The 7,080-nt window shown below is 43.6% G+C and overlaps 1 long non-coding RNA gene across 1 annotated transcript; it reads right to left on the reverse strand.

The window, feature by feature from the left end:
* Positions 1-1,274: 1,274 nt before the first annotated feature.
* Positions 1,275-2,190, reverse strand: LOC139830364 (uncharacterized). Its single transcript, XR_011742275.1, has 2 exons — positions 1,735-2,190; positions 1,275-1,310 (listed from the first exon to the last, which is right to left on the reverse strand). It is a non-coding gene; the product is annotated as an uncharacterized lncRNA (long non-coding RNA).
* Positions 2,191-7,080: the final 4,890 nt, after the last annotated feature.

A 7,080-nucleotide genomic window follows, 5' to 3' on the forward strand; every position in this document is an offset into this window, starting at 1 on the left:
CAACCTCTTATGCTGTTAATTAACCTGAAAAAAAGTGAGAAATGAGAGCTAATAAGAATCTTTAATTAGCTCAATGCAAATTAATTGAAGACAACCTGAACTAAACCTGAAAAAAATTAATTTAACGGCCACACCAGACCAACACATCAACTTTCATTACACCAGACCAACACAAGGATGTTCATTCTTCTTGTGGCGGTGAGGCTTGCTTCGTCTTGTACTTGACAACCTCCACCTGCATATGAAGTAAAGCTTTGTTAGAAACTTGAGATAATATTGATACCTGTATAGCGAATAAAGCAAAACATTTAGTGCCCAGCTCATGTTACCTTCATCCACTTCTAGCTGGTCAGTATGCATATTTTCAACATCTTCATCATCGGAGCCAAGTATAACTGATTGAGATCTAAGCACTCAACTTAATTCTGGAATAGTTACTTCTGAAGTTCTCTAGAAATGATAACACAAGTTTCAGCATAGAGGAATGATAAAAATAAACCTAAGCTATAATATAACACTAAAACTAGATAAACCTAAGCTATAATAGAACAATCTGCACATGATGATATTAACACTCCAAATCAAGAATTTAGCACCACTTCAACAATCAGATAGACATAAAACTGCATATAAACAAGGAAGTAAGCTTAATTATCAAAACAACAAAGGAGCTAGCACCTAAAGGTACTTTCTTATCACAGTATAAGATCAAATCCTAATAACACATCATGTATGTAACCTTATGATAACATCAACATGTACGTGACCTTACATTTATTTCCAAATCTAATATGATGGACAACATCAGCATGTACGTGACCTTATGTAAGGCTAGACCATATGAACGAAAATATGAAAAGCAATACATGATAAACCAGTTTTTAGGGACAATTGAATGATGAAGTAATTAAGCACTTCAAGTTCATTTCAATTGTAGATTTGTAGAGAAGAAATTCATCTAAATTGAGCAAATGCAGTACTAATAGAAATTGGGAACCAGAGTAGCAAACAACACTCATATAGCTGCCTTCTTTAATTCATTCAGATCACTAGAAATAACAGCAATCCCCAAACTCTTCATTTTCTCAGCGTTTCTTGCCACTTGTTCCTCCCGTACATCATCATATGTGTGAGCCTCCTCGCTTAAACCCTTCTTCCCTTGCCATTTTTTTTTCCTGAAAAGACGATGCAATAATATTAGAACAAACTAAATGCTCTAGGACATGACTAGCTTCAAGCCAAGAACAGTTTAGACAGTTTTTGCAAGGACATAATATTGTATTCCCTTTTGCTGAGTGGCTAAAAGCAAACTGTATAAATCATTTTCAAGGAGCTGGAGTTAGACATGCAGTAACAGATGAAATACTACAGATTTCTTATTTTCTGTAACATAACCTGATTAAATTTCCAATTCGTGTAAAAAAAGCTCATCCAAGTGTAAATTAAGTTTAGCAGATGGCCTGTAAAATCTACACAAATAGAGTTACTGCTGAAATATACTTTCAGTTGTGCAGCGCATGAGAAGATCGTGAATGGCTGCTTCCACACTCAGCTTACCAATCAGACTGACGAGTACAGACTGTACACAAGTCTAAGCCACCGCACATTTCAGTCTTGACTAAGCTTAGCAATCACTTATATTTGCTACAGCACCGTGAGAACATCACACTATTTATATGTGATTTAGCAATACGTGAACTGTAGAAAATAACTGCAAAGAGGGGATGGTCTCACCTTGGTGTGCTGGTCGACTGACGACTGGAAGTTCAGGAACCGACGGTGTGGACAGCAGAATTCTCAAGCACGGAGGGAGGAGGTCAGGGACGAGACCAGAAGCCGGGGGCGAGCTCACTTCCGGTGGCGACGAGCTCCTTTCCAGCGGCGGCGAGCTCCTTCCTGGTGACCTCGAGTACTTTTGCGGCGGCAGGAGCCCGGTGCCGTACGCGTACGCGAGGTGCCTGATGCGGACAGGGTCAACACGGGCGGTGGCCATTGGGAGGATGAGATGCGGTGGATCTACAGCGGCGCAGTGGTGGGAGCGACGAGCGGCGGAGAGGTGGCGGCGGCACGCGAGCTAGCTCGGGGAAGTGAAGGCAGAGCGGCGGCGGGGAGAGGTGCGACGGCCGGGGAGGAAGAGAGCAGATGTGGCGGCGGCGCGTGTACACGAGAGAGAGAGAGAGGAGACGAGTGAGATTGGGGATTTAGGGATTTAGGGATACACCGCGCCAACATTCTAATCTGCGCGGGCTTATTTTCGCTCTCCCAGGCAACAGATGAGCCGGCAGTTGATGGGCCGGAATTGAGTTGTACCGGCAGGTTATAGGCCACCGTATGTTTCACCGCTTGCCGGCAGTTTAATTGCCGGTGCTCTAACCCCTCAAAAAAAAAAAAATTGCCGGTGCTCTTCCATCTTTACTAGCAGCAAATGTGCCCTCTTTTACTTGTGCCGGCAGTTAAGTTCTACCGGCAGTTAAATTGCCTCCTTACGTGGACTTTTGCCGGCAACTCTATGCCCTCTTGTTTGGTCCATGGTGTAGTGATTACACCACTAGGAATGAGTTGCTACGTCATGCAAGAGAAGCTGAAGCACAGTTGGCTGAAGAAGCGCAAATCAAAGGTCGTGCTACGGGAGCTGGGCGCTACACGCCTAGGGCGCCTCCATCTTCGGCGCCGGCGCCATCTTCGCGCTCCGCACCGTTCCCTACTTCATCTAGCAAGCCGGTTTCCAATGTGTCCAACACAAAGAAGTCTGAACCTGCTGCAAGTACAAGTGGTTCTAGCATGTCTACTGCGCAACCGTGATATGGCTTGTCATACATGTGGCGGCAAGGGTCACTTCAAGAGAGATTGTCCTAACCGTAAGGTCATGTTTATCAATGAAGACAATGAGTATGAGACTGGAGATGATGCTGATCCATATGCTCCAGAAGATGATGATTATGACAGTGATGTTGTAGATGCTTATCCGTCTGAAGCTCGCACTATTGTTGTGTCTCAGCGTGCTCTTAATGTGTTGCCAAGTGCATCTACTCAGCGCTGCAATTTGTTTCAAACCAAGGCACTAGTTGGTCCTGATAAAGCTTGCAAGGTCATTATTGATGGCGGGAGTTGTCGCAATCTAGCAAGCAAGGAGTTGTGTGCCAGGCTGAAATTTAAGTATCTACCGCACCCGCATCCATACTATATTCAGTGGTTGAGCGACAATGGTGAGATGAAGGTAAACCACATGGTGCGTGTTGATTTTGAGATTGGACCGTATAAGGATTCCAATGATTTTGATGTGGTTCCTATGACGGTGTGTCACCTACTATTGGGTCGGCCATGGCTCTATGACCGTTCTGTGCAACACAATGGCCGTGCCAATACATATCACTTGGAGTTCAAGGGCAAGAAAATCAACTTGCAGCCTATGTCACCACAGCAAATTGTCAATGAATCTCGTCAGAAAGTTGAAGTGAACTTGGAGGATGCTCCAGTAGATAGGCGAGAGAATTGTAATGCCGTGAGTGATATAACGAAAAGTGAGAGAGTGAATTCCTTAGTCTTATTAGCCACCAGAGAGGACATGAGAGAATTTAGTGAGGATCCTACAGCTATGCCTCTTGTGCTCATGTACAAGGGTGAGGTTTTGGTTTCTAACGACATGACCCCTATTTCTCTTGGTGTTTCTAGTGTTTTGCAGGAATTCAGCGATGTGTTTCCGGAGGAGGTGCCAGCTGGATTGCCACCATTGCGTGGTATTGAGCATCAAATTGACTTGATCCCCAGAGCTTCGCTGCCCAATAGGGCACCATATAGGACGAACCCCGAAGAGACGAAGGAGATACAGAAGCAAGTACAAGCGCTACTCGACAAAGGTTATATCCTCATAAGCCTTAGTCCTTGTGTTGTTCCTGTTATTCTAGTTCCTAAGAAAGATGGTACATGGCGCATGTGTGTAGATTGTAGAGCGATAAACAACATTACTATTCGATATCGTCATCCTATTCCCCGTTTAGAGGATATGCTAGATGAATTGAGTGGTGCTGCTGTTTTCTCTAAGATTGATTTGTGTAGTGGTTATCATCAAATTAGGATGAAAGAGGGGGATGAATGGAAAATAGCCTTTAAAACAAAATTTGGTTTATCTGAGTGGTTAGTAATGCCTTTTGGTTTAACTAATGCACCTAGCACTTTCATGAGACTGATGAACCATGTTTTGCGTGATTTTATTGGCAAGTTTGTGGTTGTGTATTTTGATGACATATTAATCTACAGCCGCAATGAATCTGAACATACTATGCATATTCGACATGTTTTGCAAGTGTTGCGTGATAATCAACTTTATGGTAATCTTGAGAAGTGCACATTTTGCAAAGATAAGGTCATATTTCTGGGATATGTTGTCTCTAAGCATGGAGTAGAGGTAGATTCATCTAAAATTGAAGCAATTCAAAATTGGCCCACTCCCATGAATGTGAGTCAAGTAAGAAGTTTCCATGGTCTAGCTGGGTTTTATAGAAGATTTGTGCCCAATTTTAGTACTATTGCTGCACCTTTGAATGAATTGACTAAAAAGGGTGTTGCATTTGAGTGGGGCGCAGCCCAAGATCATGCTTTTGATGAACTGAAAAGATTGTTAACTTCTGCACCGTTGCTTGCACTTCCTGATTTCAATAAGCAATTTGAGATTGAATGTGATGCTAGTGGTATTGGAATTGGTGGTGTGTTGATGCAAGAGGGTCGCCCAATTGCATATTTTTCTGAGAAACTATCTGGTGCTAAGTTGAACTATCCTATATATGATAAAAAAAATTGTATGCTTTAATTAGAGTTCTTGGGGTTTGGCAACATTATTTGTGGCCAAAAGAATTTATCATACATTCTGATCATGAAGCTTTGAAATATCTGAAAGCTCAATCTAACTTGCATAGGCGTCTTGCTAAGTGGGTTGAGTTCATTGAGTCTTTTCCATACATTATTAAGCATAAGAAGGGAAAAAATAATATTGTTGTTGATGCTCTATCTAGGAAGAACATGCTATTAACTCAACTTGATGTTAAAATTCCTGGATTAGAGATACTATGTGATTTGTATGCTACTGATCATGACTTTGCTGAACCATATCGCTTGTGTGCTATTGGTAAAGCTTGGGAAAAATATCACATACATGATGGGTTCTTGTTTAGAGCTAACAAACTATGTGTTCCAGAATCGTCTGTGCGTTTGCTCTTATTGCAGGAATCACATGCTGGAGGTTTGATGGGTCACTTTGGGCGTGAGAAGACGCTACTCATGCTAGCTGACCACTTTTATTGGCCAAAGATGAGGCGGGATGTGGACAGATATGTGAAGAAATGCATTACTTGCAACAAGTCCAAGTCCAAGCTGAAGCCTCACGGTTTGTATACTCCTTTACCGGCACCTACTACACCTTGGGAGGATATTAGTATGGATTTTGTATTGGGTTTGCCGCGTACTAGGAGATGCCATGATTCTATATTTGTGGTAGTGGATAGATTCTCTAAGATGTCACACTTTATTGCCTGCCACAAGAGCGACGATGCGTCGCATATTGCTAACATGTTTTTCAGGGCGATTGTACGTCTACATGGAGTCCCGGAGACTATTGTTTCTGATCGTGACGTGAAGTTCATGAGCTACTTCTGGAAGATGCTTTGGAGAAAGCTGGGGACGAAGCTACTTTTCAGCACTACTTGTCATCCCCAAACTGATGGTCAAACTGAGGTGGTGAATAGAACATTGTCACAACTGTTGAGATCCATGATCAAGAAGAACTTGAAGGAGTGGGAAGATTGTTTACCGCATGTGGAGTTTGCTTACAACAGGGCGGTACATTCTACCACAGAGTTGTGTCCCTTTGAGGTGGTATATGGTTTCAAACCCATTACTACACTTGACTTGTTGCCTCTACCCATACATGAGAGAGGCAATATGGAGGCATCAAAGAGGGCAGATTTTGTGCGAAAGATTCATGTGAAGACTAAAGAGTTGATAGAGAAGAAAGGCAAGAACAATGCTGCAAGGGTGAACAAGAAGCGCAAGGAGATGTTGTTCAAGCCTGGTGATATGGTCTGGGTACATTTTCGCAAGGATAGGTTCCCGAAGCTACGGAAGTCCAAGTTGCTTCCTCGTGGTGCTGGTCCTTACAAAGTACTTGCCAAGATCAATGATAATGCATACTCTATAGATCTTCCAATTGATGAGTTTGGTGTCAGCAATTCTTTCAATATGGCTGATTTGACACCATATGACGGAGAAGACCTTGGAGCGTCGAGTTCGACGCCTTTTGAAGGGGGGAGATGATGAGGACATCCCTACTACTACACTACTACCTCCGTCATTGCAAGATGAAGACGATGCTGTTGTGAAGCTCATGTCCAATAAAGTCAGGATTGGAACCATTACAAGGGCTCGTGTGAAGCTACTCAAACAACAGGTGAACTTGTTCCTAAGTGATACTTTGATCGATGAGAACTTTATACTGCCTAAGTCCTACTCCCTCCGGTCCTAAATATAAACCATATAATTTCTAGCACGGAAATTAAGAAACGCATATTTAGGAAAAATTACACCATGTTTGGCTAGGGTTAACCGTAAGTAATTGCCGTGAGCTAATAGAGGACTTTGCATAAGATAAGTAAACCTAATCAAATCTCCAAAAATATTATCCATACAAGTAGGGCAACGCAATAAACCTTATATTCTGGAATTTTTCTCAAAAAACTATATGGCTTATATATAGGAACGGAGGGAGTATTACTTATGTATGATCAGGTACGAAGAGGGAGCAAGCATCGCACGAGGAGGAGAGGAGCAGACGTGAAGCTGGACATGGAGCTGGACATGAAGACATCCCATGGACGCGCGAGGGAGGAGCGGGAGGCATGCGCGAGGGAGGAAGAAGAAGTTGTCCAGGCCGCCGGCGCCACGCCCGGTCCGACCGGCCACCACGCCGGCCGACCCGGTCACTGGCCCGGTCCAACCGGCTCCCACGCCGGGAGCGCCCGGTTCCAACCGGGCCCTGCACAGGTGCCAACCGGGCAGGGTATACTGCGCGACACTGCCGTCGCCCGGTCA

This window comes from Lolium perenne, chromosome 4 (genome assembly GCF_019359855.2).
Source record: "Lolium perenne isolate Kyuss_39 chromosome 4, Kyuss_2.0, whole genome shotgun sequence".
Classification (NCBI taxonomy): Eukaryota; Viridiplantae; Streptophyta; class Magnoliopsida; order Poales; family Poaceae; genus Lolium; species Lolium perenne.